The sequence below is a fragment of the Meriones unguiculatus genome, chromosome 2 (genome assembly GCF_030254825.1).
Source record: "Meriones unguiculatus strain TT.TT164.6M chromosome 2, Bangor_MerUng_6.1, whole genome shotgun sequence".
In the NCBI taxonomy this organism is placed as follows: Eukaryota; Metazoa; Chordata; class Mammalia; order Rodentia; family Muridae; genus Meriones; species Meriones unguiculatus.
Window position 1 is genome coordinate 54,250,921 of NC_083350.1, and position 13,772 is coordinate 54,264,692.

Below are 13,772 nucleotides of genomic sequence, written 5' to 3' on the forward strand. Positions count from 1 at the left end.
ACTATGTTGATCCCCAGGCTTGATCGGCCGGCCTGGTTACCTGGATAACTGTCCCCTTCCTTATCACTCCACATAGTTTTCTTCCCAGAGCTGTGTGTCAATTAGAGACTGAAGTCGCTGGCCAGGGACTTCTACAGGGAACATGTCATACACTGCTATGGCCTGACTAATTTGTTGAAAAAACTAATAGTAGGTATTAAAAAAAAAACAAACATTTTGCTTTTAAAGATTTATTTATTATTTATTTATACAGTATTTTGCCTGTATGTGTGACTGCAGGCTAGAAGAGGGCACCATATCTCATTATAGATGGTTGTGAGCCACCATGTGGTTGCTGGGAATTGAACTCAGGACCTTTGGAAGAGCAGCCAGTGTTCTTAACCACTGAGCCATCTCTCCAGCCCCAACATTTTGCTTTTTGGAGAATGGAGTTGATATGGACAAGATTGTTCATATCAACCACTTTCTGCAGGGAGACTTTTTTCCCAGAAGGCTGGGGGTGACGGAGAGGCTGTAATCCGGTCGCACAGCTGACTCCATCCCTGATGCTATGGTACCGGCGACCACAGCCTTCATCGTCAGCCAGCGTCATGCTGATGGATGGCCTGACACCCGTGCCCTTATGCTCTGGGTGGCTTCGGCGCTGCTACACGTGCAGCTCTCGCCCGTCCATATTACAACTTGTATCTTATCTGCCTTTGAAAACCTGCCCTAGTGTTAGGAGTCAAAGCCAGGAAGCGATTAAGGAGGCTTTGAGGAGTTCAAAGTACTCAAGATGATTCAAGACCTTTGTTTGTTGCACAAACTTCAGAAATATGGGGTGAGACGTGGAAAATAAGTTCCACCCAGTTCCTTTCTACCTGGACTGCATATTGGGGCTCCTTGGGGACACTGGAGAGAATTTCTGTGGCTAGCTTGACCCTCAGAAGATAGGAGATCCCTCCGCCTTCTTGCTCTGGGCTGAGACCAGGTGTTTCTTAGCTCTCTATATCCCTCCAAGCCACCCTGAGACCTACCCACTGGTTCTGTCCATGTGATCGCAGGCATGGAAAGTTGCCGGATGACAACTGGACCACAGCTGGAGGTCAAGTAGAATATACTTGATTACGTAAGATGGGAGTCATCATAAGAGCACAAGAGGGACTGGCCGTAAGAAAGGGCTTTTCCTCTTCCTGCAGGCCCTTGTGACTCAGGTGCAAATCAAGTCACATCTCCCTTTCGGCCCTTGTTTCTGCTCTTACCCAGCTGCCCTGTTCCCAGGATATGGCTTAGCTTTTCCATTGGTTGTGTGAAAAGACTCATCATCCCTACCTTGTGTACTGTGAAGAGATAGATGCTCTGGCAATGAAAGGAACATCTCTTGTAAAGTAGGTGTGTGCGTGTGTGCGTGTGTGTGTGTGTGTGTGTGTGTGTGTGTGTGTACATGTTATCGTCTGAAAAAAACAGAACCACTAAGAAGGAAGGGAATAATTGAGGAGAGTTATAGGGTGGGCAATCTGTCACGATTACCAGAAGAGTCAGGCTCAGAGACGAACTGCAGAGGTAGAATCTGCAGGGGAATGAGAGAAGCCTTAAACAGGCTTCAGGCTACAGCGTATGTGACCTGGATGTTAAGGATGTGAGGAAAAGAGGACGTGCAGGAAGTTAAGGTTTGGCTCCATCCACCTTTTCTTTAGGGACGTACAGGAACAGAGACAGAGGTGCACAGGCAGAGGGAGTCTCCACAAGGCGTTCTGGTACACCTGGGGAAGATAGGAAGAGTCTCCGATCCAGAGCAGGTGCGTGCCAAGATGGTGACCCACAGCGGTGTGACCTGGAAAGTCTGATTTTTACTCTGATGAACTTGATGAGCCAGGGGGCTTACTCGGGACCATATCATTCCTAAAATAAAATCTGGAGAAAAATCTCACATAGGCAGGTGTCTCGCTTCACTCTGAGCACCGAAAGGAGAAACCGGCCAGAACTTTATGGACGTCTGTGAAGGGGGAACAGATCCGGGCTCAAGCCAAGGTTTCAGGAGAAACCTCTATGGAATGAGTTCAGAAAACTTTGGATATTCCAAGTAAACCATCTCCTTAGGAGTCAGTAATAGGTCTTGGTCAAAAAAGGAATCCAGATCATTGCCATCTGGGGGAATCCAGTCTAAGGGTGTAGATCCAGCCGCAGTGAGAGAGCAGCAGGTGAAGGCGGTGGCCTTAAGGATTGACGTGAAATGACTGGGGCTGAGCAGGCGACCTGCACCTTCGGTCCTGGAATTCTTGTCTGGAAATAAGGTCTGGGGCAGCCAACTGTTTACAGCGGACGCTCAGTAGTAAATCTAGGAACAGAACGTGGCTGCTGTTGGAGAAAGAAAATGTGAACTATGAATAGCAGGTCAGACATGCTTTCGGGAAGAGCCAGGCTACTGTTCTAACACGGAGAAGGAAAAGATAAAGGCACCTTAATAAAGATTAAAACATGTAGATTACCGAGGAGTGAGGTAAGAGGAGTAAAAAAAGAGAAATCACTCAGTTTGGGACAGAAAGTGGATTCCATGAACACACCAATCAGTGCAGAAAGCTTAGAGTGTTTTGGAGAAAAAAAAAATCTAATTCTATGAAGTCAAAAGGTAAATTTGAAAATAAAATACACATCTCTGCTACTTATACTGGTATGTACTGTGACATGTGACATTAAATCTTATCACTGTGATAAATAATTTATTATCAACAAATGTAGAAAAATCACTCGAGGAATTCAAACCCATTACTGAAGACTTTTCTTTAAAAATATGAAAATGTTTTAGCTAACATTAAGTTTATGTGTAAAAAAATAAAAAACTGAATTGTTTTCTCTTACGACTAGGAACAAGGTGAGAATTCTGTTTTCACCATTCTTACTCAACATAGTGCTAAAAAGTTTTATTCAGCAAGAAAAGGAAATAAAAATCATATTATTGAAAAAAGAAAATGTAAAATTCCAGTCACAGAAGGACACATGATATTAAATATTTAGAATGGAGAGATCCATGGGTTTGTACACCTACCGGGCAACCTTAAGAAGGAATACATTCTTGCAATAGCCAACAACTAGGATAAGTGTCCAGAGAATTGTGTTGGGTAGGGAAAAGTCCAATCCCAAATGATTACATACTACATAATTCATGTCCGCATTTTCCAGGGATAGAAAAATGAATAAAGAACTGATTAGAGGGTGTCAACAGGGAAGGGAAAAGTACAACTGGAAGCATTTTTACTTGACAGACACACTCTGTGTTCTGCCTGTATCAAGCAGTGTCCTATCTGTGGCACTGTGCCACGCTTTCACCACGTGATGTCACTTAGAAAACTGGATAAAGACTAAACGACATCTCTGTGCTTTGTTACGATTATGTGTGGATCTACAAATACCTCACAGAAGGAATAGCTAAAGCTAGAGACAGGATATGCTGCATGTCTCATGACAGAAAGTTAGGCACCCAGAAGAGTCTATGGAATGCCTCAGGGTTGCAGAACCTTCATGTTTCTGCTGGGTTTTCTTTTATCAACTGTTACACTGCTTTCCCCAAGCTGCTCTGTATTTTTTTTTTTTTTTTTAAACAAACTATATTGTTGTCGGTGAACTGAGTATCAAGATCTATCCCCAGGACACTTCCCCGGTATGGGATGCCATTACTGCCAATTTTGAATGTGAGGAATCCAGCCTCCTTGCCATACATTTTAAAACACAAGTCACTCACACTGTTTTATGATCTATCAAGGTCACAGGGATTCCTCTGGTTCTTAATGTGTGACCAGTGGGCAAAAGCTGGTTAAAAATTGATTGTAATTTGTTAAAAGTTACAGTAGAACTAACAGAGTTGAATGTTGGGAAATACACACGAAGATTTTAGGATTAGTAGAATATCTGGTGAGTCAGTGACAGGGTCCAGACAGGACCTGGGTCTGTGAGGAACTCAGGAAATGATAACCGATAGACGGCAGCATTAGAGCAAGGACCTTGTAAGTACCTCGTGGAGTGTGGCCCTCCTGGTAGAAGGAAATGAGCAAGGAAGAAGTAAACATTCGAGGGTTGTGCAAGACTCAGATGGCACACCATGACCCATGGTGGAAAGCCGAACAGGCCATGTTTCAACACCAGAAACAAACACCATGGCCTCCCTGGAGTCCTGCCCTCTAGATTAAATACCAGGCAGGTGTTGTTGAAAGCTGCGTGGCTGGGAAGCAAGTACTTCTCACACCGGTGAGTTTCTATACACATCCCCCGATAAAGGAAGACACAAAGCCACGCGCTCCTCGGCTGCCAGAAGGGAGAGACAGGTGAGATTCCGAGCATTAGTTGGTATAAAAACCCAATTAAAGAGAAGGCGATCTGTGTAGGACTGACCGATGCACTCAATCTGTAAACTGATGAGACCACAGACCCCTCCTGTGAACAGAAGTGGATAATCACCATCAAATTGTAGTAGGAAGGAAAATGAGCCAGCATTTCAGATCTGTATGTCGTAGAGAGACCCTCAGTATTGCCTTTTCCATCTCCTCGGACATGTTTGTAGGACCTGGGAGGAGGCCTTGTGTTGTTTCTGAACACCCTCTCTTTCCTAGTCCTGATCCTCACTGCTCCCCCTGTGGAGCCACACAAAGCAGAGATGACTGCTTACGTTTAATGCGCTTTGCTGTGTGACAATCTCCACATCACCTACTTTGCTTTCATTTTTACTACAATCTTCTCAACAAGTAATTTTTATTAACCTGGGCCTTCAGACAGAGAAGTGAAAGACCAGAGGGCTTGTGTAACATTTCCAAGCCAGTGGACAGCTCAGACCTTTTTTTTTTTTTCTTAGTTTTTAACATTTTGTTAGAATCTGCCAAAGTACCTCAGGAGTTTAAGCTGCAGGTTTTGCTTATTTTTGTTGTTGTTGTTGTTGTTTTGTTTGTTTGTTTTTTGAGAGTTCTGTTAGTTTTGGAAGCAAACTGTTCTGTAAGAGTTATAGATTTCTGTCACTAACATATAGTCACACCTGCCGCTGGAGATGTCTTCACGAAAGCAGGGTCAGTTCCTTAAAAGACAGAGAAGTGGGGCTCAGGGTGTGTGAAGTGTTTTGGGGTCTGCTCGTCGATGGAAATTGCTTTAAAGAAAACATCTGGCAGAAATCTAGAAATTCTTGCTTAATAAAAACCAGACAGAATTTAGAGAGCTGATTTTGGTAGAACCTAGCAGGGACTTTGTAGGGAAGGAGGGAAACAGTGTCACCCACCACTACTTTCTGTCATTATCCACTTACAAAATAGAGAAAAGAGGAAACGGAGGGAGGGAGGGAGGGTTGCTCAGGACAACAGTGGCCTTAAGGATATGTCTGCAGGAAGGAGTGTGACAGTTCAGCTCAGAAGGCAGAGGGCATCATCTTCCTCTGATGGGGGAAACCAGAGATGGCAGCTGTCCCTGGACAGGGTCCATCCTTCTGTGACAACTGCCAACTGTCATTTTAGGATTCCACCTCCCACCTTTTTCACACCTTCTGCAGGTCTGTCTTCTCCCTGGCAAGGTGCTGTGAGGTTCTTTTTCATGCAAAGATTGCTTTCTTATATGGAAAAAGACTCTTTAGACATTTCTTTCATTCTTAAAAGTGGCTGTTTCTTTATCTGTCTCATCAGGTCTTCATAAGCTCATTCACCCTTGAGCCCACTTTGAATCTCTCTCTTGCAGAGCATTCTCAGTGGTGACTGTCACGTTTGTGTGAGAGTCAGCATACAGAGACAAAAGGTGGAAAGCTCAGCAGGCTGCTTAGGAAGGATTTAAACCCCACAATCATATTTAATTCTGTTCTAAGTCCAGTGAATTCAACGCTTTCCCATTATCTTGAAATGCACTTGTAAGTTTAATATATTTTTAATTCCCTCTAGAGCAATTTGATTGCTTGATTGGCAAACCTTCCAAAGTAATTTACATAACCTAACAAATTAAGCATGTAAATATTTGGAGCCCTAAGTTCTCTGAGAGTTACAATACTGTATATAAAGTTAATAAAAATTGCACTGTAAACCATAAATATAAATTAATTACTTGATTAGATGTTTTAAATTGACAGTGAATGATAAATATTATGTAACTCCTAAGCATTACAAGTAAATCAAACTTTGATTATTAGGTTCTTTTAACTTGAAAAATACTAATATTATTAGCATTTAACTTTCTAAATTATTTGTCCTCTCTTTTCTCAGTTCTGAGGTTGAGAGACACTTCAGCCTTCCAGGAGTCAAGTCCCATCCTCCTTAATCCAGCTTTCATGACCTGACTCTCAGCCTGACCCCTGAGGGGATACAGTCACCTTAGTCACACTTTTATTTACATGATCAAGGAAGGCAGCCAGCCGGCCGACATCTATGCATTTAAGGCATACACTTAACCTCTCATTCAAGTGTATGCATGGAAATCTATACCTTCCTCATTCTTGCCAAAAAGACAAATTTTTAGTTCTTTGCCTCTCAAAACATGGAAGGCCTGAAGACTTGACTGTGCATTGCTTTCATGCTCGTTTTTTTTTTTTTTTCTGACTTTAAAAAAATTGTCTCCATGACCCCTGCTACTGGGGGCCTCAGCTAGAGTCACCCCATATCCCCCCAGCAGCCCATGCTGTCATGGGCCTCCGGCTTGTTTTTAATGTGGCAGACATTAGAATGAACTGTGGGTGTTTTCCATGTTTCTGAGCACCATAGTTGATGATGAAAACATTACTCTGTGGTGGGGGGGCATACGTGGGGGTGTGTGCCTCTGTGTGTGGGGTGTGCCTATGTGTGTGGGGTGTGTCTGTGGGGTGTGTGTGCCTGTGTGGGGTGCTTGTGGGGGGGGTGCCTGTGTGTGGGTGTGCCTGTGTGTGTGGGGTGCCTGTGGGGGGTGTGCCTGTGGGATGTGTATGCCTGTGTGGGGTGCCTGTGTGTGTGGGGTGCCTGTGTGGGGTGTGCCTATGGGGTGTGTGTGCCTGTGTGGGGTGCCTGTGTGTGGGGGTGCCTTTGTGGGGGTGTGCCTGTGTGGGGTGTGCCTGTGGAGGGGGTACCTGTGTGTGTGTGTGCCTGTGTGGGGGTGTGCCTGTGTGTGTGTGGTGCCTGTGTGTGTGGGGGGGTCCCTGTGTGTGTGTGGGTGCCTGTGGGAGGGTTGTGGGGGGGTGCCTGTGTGTGTAGGGGTGCCTGTGGGGGGTACCTGTGTGTGGGTGTGTGCTTGTGTGTGTGTATAGGGGTGCCTGTGTGTGTGGGGTGCCTGTGTGTGTAGGGATACCTGTGTGTGGGGTGCCTGTGTGTGGGGTGCCTGTGTGAGTGGGGGGATGCCTGTGTGTGTGGTGTGCCTGTGTGTGTGTGTGTGTGTGGGTGCGTGTGTGTGGGTGTGCCTGTGTGTGGGGGGGTGCCTGTGTGTGTAGGGATGCCTATGTGTGTGTGGGGTGCCTGTGTGTGTGGGTGTGCCTGTGTGTGGGGGGGGTGCCTGTGTGTGTAGGGATGCCTATGTGTGTGTGGGGTGCCTGTGTGTGTGGGTGTGCCTGTGTGGGGGTATGCCTGTGTGTTGGGGTGTGCCTGTGTGTTGGGGTGTGTTTGTTTTTTGTTTTTTTGTTGAAATCATGTTTCTTTTCTTTTTTTTCTTTTATTATTTTTTTTATCAGTTACATTTTATTAACTCTGTATCCCAGACGTGTCCTGATCCCTCATTCCCTCCCAGTCCCTCCCTCCCTCCCTCATCTCCACCGTGCCCCTTTCAAGTCCACTGATGGGAGGACCTCCTCCCCATTCATCTGATCCTGTTTTATCAGGTATCTTCAGGACTGGCTGCAAAGCCCTCCTCTGTGGCCTAACAGGACTGCTCCTCCCTTCGGGGGTGGGGAGACCAAAGAGCCAGTCATTGAGTTCCTGTTAGAAATAGTCCTTGTTCCCCTCACTTTGGGAAACCAATTGGTTACTGAGCTACCACAGGCTACATCTGAGTGGAGGTTCTAGGTTATATCCATACATGGTCCGGTTGAATGTCAGTCTCAGAAAAGACCCTGTGCCCAGATATATTTGGTCCTTGTGGAGCTCCTATCCTTTCCCCATCAGACTAACTCCCCTTCTTTCTTATGATGACCTGTACTCTGCCAAAGGTTTGGTCATGAGTCTTTGCTTTGAAAACACTGCTAGTTAGAGTCTTTCAGATGCGCTCAGTAGTGTGTGTGTGTTTTAACCTAATCTCTGATTTTTCTTTTGTTAGACTTACTATCAGACCATTTGGGTGGTCACTTTATTCTCTTCTCTATATCTGTGTCCAGTGATAGCCTCTTCCTTTCCCAAAGCAGTGAAGGGAGTCTTGACTGGAACAGGACCTTACATAGCATTCTGGGAAGTCTCTCTACAGTTTCTCTTGGGGTGAGGCTCATTTGGAGTGCTTTCTGGGGGTTGACCTCTGCACTTTACTGGAGAGCCTCAGGCTCAGCCATGCGAGTCCCGGGCCATGTAAGTCCCTCCGGTGACGGCAAAGCAGCTTCCAGAACAGCTGCCACTAATTTTGTTTCTTCTGCCAGGATGGAACCAGGGCGCCAAATGTCTTATGAAGGTCCTTATTTAACTAGGTCTTTAGGCTCTGGACCTCTGTACTGTATAGCTCCTCAAAGGCAGGACTTCTTGACAAGCAGCTAGAGCCTGAAGGAACATCTCTTACCTCCCCACGATCTCAGGAAACTCCCTTGAGACGGATTTAGATTCACTCGTGTTGTCCATTATCTTCCTGTTTCCTCTTTTAAAACTTTTATGTCCTTTCCTTCAATTCGTGGCATCTCTCTCCAGCCAAATCGTTACACCATTGCCCCGGTGTCCGTGGTTAGTGTCTTGGCAATTATTTGGTGGGAATCAGAGATGTTATTGTCAGTTTTACGTCATCTATGCCTTGAATGTATGTTTCCCATGCCTGAAGAAACAAACAGAAACATTTTCTTGTGAAACAAACAAAACCCAAAAAGCCAAAACAAACAAACAAAACTTACAAAAGAGAATGTGTGTAAAGATACACAGACCAGATTCCTCTCTTTGTGCTGGGCACTTGCCGAGGACCCCAGTCTGGGCTTCTCTGAACAGCAGTTTGAGGAGACCAGTTCCTCGAGCGTGGCTACTGATCACCACCGCTCCTGCAGTGTTTTCAGTAGCTAATTGTCCAGTATTCCCACAACCTTGGCTTTTCCTTCCATCCCGCCTGCTCACTTCTGATTGCTCTAATCTGTCTCAAGAATGCACTTTATATCTGGGAAAATATTGGCACGGGGACCTCACCTCTCCTGTGAACACTTTTTCTAAATCTCCACTTAACTGAGCAGTCATCCATAACTAGCCACTCGCGGATGTTGGCTGAATGGCCACTTCTTGGACATGGAGGAGAGTGAGGATTTCCTGCCAGAGACTCACTTAGATACCAGAGGCTTGCTAAGGTTTGCTCGATCTGTGCCCTAAACTCTGTGTTCAAACTGAGGCCTTTAAAAGCGAGGCCTTGTGGGAAGCTGCAGCCTACTCAGTGGGCGCTGGTGCTGGTGGAAAGCGGCTAACAGGGAGCTGCTTCGCCCATTCCTCCAGGCCAAGACACAGCAGTCATCCTTTCTGCCGTCTTGTAACATGAAAGACATGAGTGAAGCTGTCCGTGAGGATCCGGATGCAGTCTGCCAGAAACTTGATACTGAGTTCCCCACTTTTAGACCTAAGACAAACGCGTCCTGCTGTTGCTCAGGATCCTAATCTGGGCATTTTGTTATAGCAGCAGGGACAGAGTAGGGAAGAGACAATGAGCGTTTCAGGCCTTCTCAGCCTGGGCGTCCAGGGCCAGGAGAGAAATTGAGAGAATTTAAATTTTCTAAAATTATACACAGTATATATAAGTGTATGTATACATACAATAGAGATAGGGAGATAGTGATAGATAGATAGATAGATAGATAGATAGATAGATAGATAGGAGATAAGTTAAGCCACTTGGGCTGACAATGCTCCTCACAAGAACCATGGACTAACAAAAAACCCCAGTACCAGGTACCAGAAGCCTTCTTTCAAATTGTTGGCCAGAGTATTTCAAGGCACTCCCCAAATAATACAGACTTGAGGGTTAATACAGCCTTGAGAGTTGAAGGTAGCCCCTATTGCTGAAGCCTATCTATGACCTGGGGAACACCATGGAAGAGGGATCAGGAATTTTGCTAGACATAGTATGACCTCGAAATGACTACATAAATAAGACTGAAAAAAATGACAGTATCAATGGACATGCTGATGTTGAGGGAGGAAATTTTCACAGGGTCCTACCCATGGACAAAGAATTAGAGGCAATCACTGTCTGCTGGGAGAAGAAAAATTAGCCTCTTCGTAGAATGAGTCCCTCTCTTGGTTGTCAAGTAGAGACTGGTCATCCCTGAAACCATGTACACACTACCAGCAAAATGGGCTTTATTTATGCAACAGTATGTAACAATGCAATATATGCATTTGTATGACAATATAGCATGTGTGTGTAACAGTATAGGATGTGCTTAACAATTTAGTGAGTGTGTAACAATAACACTCAAAGAAAAAGAAGCTGTCAGCTTGAGGCAGAAGCATGAGAGGGGAAATGCCTAGGAGGGGATGGACGGAGGAAAGGAAAGAAAGAAGTGATGAAATTCTGTTTCAATTACAAATACATTTTTAAAAAGAGGATCCCCTTAACATTATCCTTGTGGCTAGTAAACAAGGATTCTGCTTTAGCGTTGCTCCTGCACTCTTTAACTATCCCCCTTACCCCCCGCCCCAAACTCTCATAAGCCAGTCTGCCCTTTCCCAGTGATCAGTGCTCTGCCACTGGCTATTGATAACTTTTAACTACTGGGGTATGTGAGACTCAAATGCCTTGTCTGAAAGTCCTCTCAATCTATCAGCAAAGAACTACCAAGATAGCGAGAAAACTTATTCTGTAAACGTGCCAAAATATTTACCTTTCTGTCATTTTAACACATACTTTTATGGGATTGGGTCCTGCTGAAGCAAGAGCATCACATATTCCTAGCAACTAACCTCCAGCTAGAAATGAAGGAGCATTCATGTCCAGGAACACGGGGTCAGGTAGCATTCTCCACCAAAGGCACCATCTGCAAGCAAGCTGGGTAACCAGGCTCACCCTACCTAATGCAGGCAGGCCAAGGATATCTGTGTAAATCGCCCAGCCAGCCATTTAACCAACAAAGCTCTGATTCCGGCAGGGGAGAAAACATGAATATACCTTATCCTAATTAAAAACTCTCTGGTGTGTGTTTAGATAAGGATATTAGGAACTATTGGTCATTGAGTTTCCAATTAGGTTATTACAAGTGCTAATACCTTGAAAGTATATATTAAAAGTTCATTTGTGCATGCACATGTTATACAGGTGTGTACACACACACACACACACACAATGCTGCAAAGACTGACAAACTTTATTAAAGGCAAAATTAAAATTTCCTTATGGTGTCCCTCAGTTGGTATTGCTTTGAAGGCTGCAGCTTTCAGCAGATCATTCTCGTCCTCTCCTTTGGGGGGTCTCATTTCAACCCCACCCTCACCCACATCCTTTTCTTTCCAGCCTCTTTACACTGCTACCACTGATGCTACATTCAGGAGCTCAGTTGTGCTGTTGTTGCTTGATTTTCTCCAGAATAGACATGAATGGCCAACCAATCAGTAGAAGAGCTGAGTAGACTGACAACACTGGAGTGTTGTCAGAGGTCCTGGCTCTAACGTGAGTTCTCTTAAAGCAATCCTCCCACCCATGGCTGAAGATGAACAAGAAATAAGTATGCTCCTCCTGAGAGCATTTGTCTTAAATCTTAGAGTGTGTCAGTAAGTGAAGAATGAGCTAAGGTTTTTACTGCCTAGACTGGTTAATTCTTCTCCTAAATCATACAGAATCAGCTCACATTTGTGGACAGGTACATAGATGTTTAAAATGCAAATCAGGAAGAGGTGGGAAGGTACATGCCATGTGAGGGGGGGAATACTAAGAGAGAGGATAGGTGCTGTGGAAGGCTGGACCTGGGAAATACAACATTCCAAAATATCTCCTACAAAAATTTCTCTGGTTATGCAACCACCCAAATCCTTCTTTCTTCCTCAAACTTGGAGAGTTTGCTTAGTGCACTGATAAGAGTTCTATGGTTACACCAAGGTTTTTGTAAATTTTTATTCTAGAACTAAACAGAAATCTTTCAGGTTTTAAAGTCCTAGTCTTACCATAGCTGAAGACGTCATATGCAGATAAGATTGCCAGTGATGAAACAAGACTTGGAACAGAACTCATCTGAAGGTTAAAAGTTCTGAAAAACCAGATAATCAGGTTTTATTATTCAGCAGTAGAGACATCATGCTGCTAGATAACTTTCTAAGACTCTGTTGTTTTTGTGGTTGCCATGGCAGTGATAACAGTGGGAGAGTTGTTGGCTAGACTGAACTAGGGTCACTCACTGAGTGATTACCTTCTGGATGTCAATTCAAAGTTCATTGCTGAATACATCCTTACTGCACTTTCTTGGTCTCCTGGAGTACTTGATTTTTAGCAGCCTAAAAAAGAATAAGGTTTGTGTCTGCCATATGTCACCCATATAGGCACACAAGCAACCTCATTTTGCAACACCTGAAATCACCCAATGGTTTTTTTTAAGTTGAAGAATCTTTTTAATCATTTTTTTTAAAAAGAGTCTAAAAATTTTACATATATTTGCATGTTGACTTTTAAACATATGGAACCATACATACAAAAATAAATTTGATTGCATCCTACTATTTTGCAGGCCAAATTCAATTCAAAGAATTGGCGTGTAGGAAGAGCTCTTCGGTTGTTTAGTAAAGAAATACATGTGGTAATGCGGACTTGAGGAAAATAGAGAAGCCTTTATCAAATCTTGCTGCATTCATGAATGAGACCCCTTAAAAAGGAAATTTAACTCTAGGCAAATTAATTAAATCTACTTTTAAAATATCCTTTTGTTTAATACTCATGGTGCTGTCTTCATTTCTTTTTTTTTAATTTTTTATTTAACTTTTATTAATTACACTTTATTCATTTTGTATCCCCCCATAAGCCCAAATGCTTACCAAAATGCTGTAGAAGCACCCAGGAACTGTCAGGTACAAGCATCAGGAGAATCATGGCATTGAAGACACCATTGTCATCGATTTTTATGTGACTGCTGTTACTTTGTAGACATGAAATATGAAGGAGTTAATTTCAATACAGTTGTCAAGGGTTGCTGCCTTCTTCTCAGCTTGCAATTTCCTCTAAAAGAAAAATGCTTTGCATTCTGCTCTCTTCCCAAATGCTCACACTGACCTCCCTCATTTCCAGAATCCACATAGCAACTGTTGCTATATTTTCAGAAGTAGGGCTTTCCTCTTTCTTTTTCCAGCTAGAAAAACAAAATGCAACTGAAAAAACAAGTTCAAATGTTCAAAGAAGAAGAAAATGTCCCCCACATCACATAGCCAAGGGATGACCTCTTTATCTTGCAAATCTCCCCACTGGTATGTATTATCTTATGATTTTATTTCCAAAAGTCAGCTTGTTTCAGATGCATGAAGTGCAGTCTGCCTTTCCTTGTTGTTTTAAAGTTTGCAGCCTGTGGAGAACACCTCCCCATGCTTATAACTCTCTTGTTTAGAACGCATGTTCAGCACTCTGACAGTCACTGTGCCGCAATTTCAGGGCTAGCACCTCACTGACAGACCTTTAAGCTACCTCTAGTCATTAATTATTATGAATAATTTCATAATGAACATTTTGTGTAAATGTTT

At 43.8% G+C, this 13,772-nt stretch overlaps 1 long non-coding RNA gene across 2 annotated transcripts; it reads right to left on the bottom strand.

The window, feature by feature from the left end:
• Window positions 1-214: 214 nt before the first annotated feature.
• Window positions 215-13,369, bottom strand: LOC132652350 (uncharacterized). Of its 2 annotated transcripts, XR_009589852.1 has the most exons (5): window positions 13,077-13,369; window positions 12,458-12,542; window positions 12,216-12,298; window positions 8,656-8,901; window positions 215-2,337 (listed from the first exon to the last, which is right to left on the bottom strand). It is a non-coding gene; the product is annotated as an uncharacterized LOC132652350 (long non-coding RNA). The 2 variants fall into 2 exon arrangements; XR_009589851.1 differs by lacking the exon at window positions 215-2,337 and having other exon boundaries at window positions 7,720-8,901.
• Window positions 13,370-13,772: the final 403 nt, after the last annotated feature.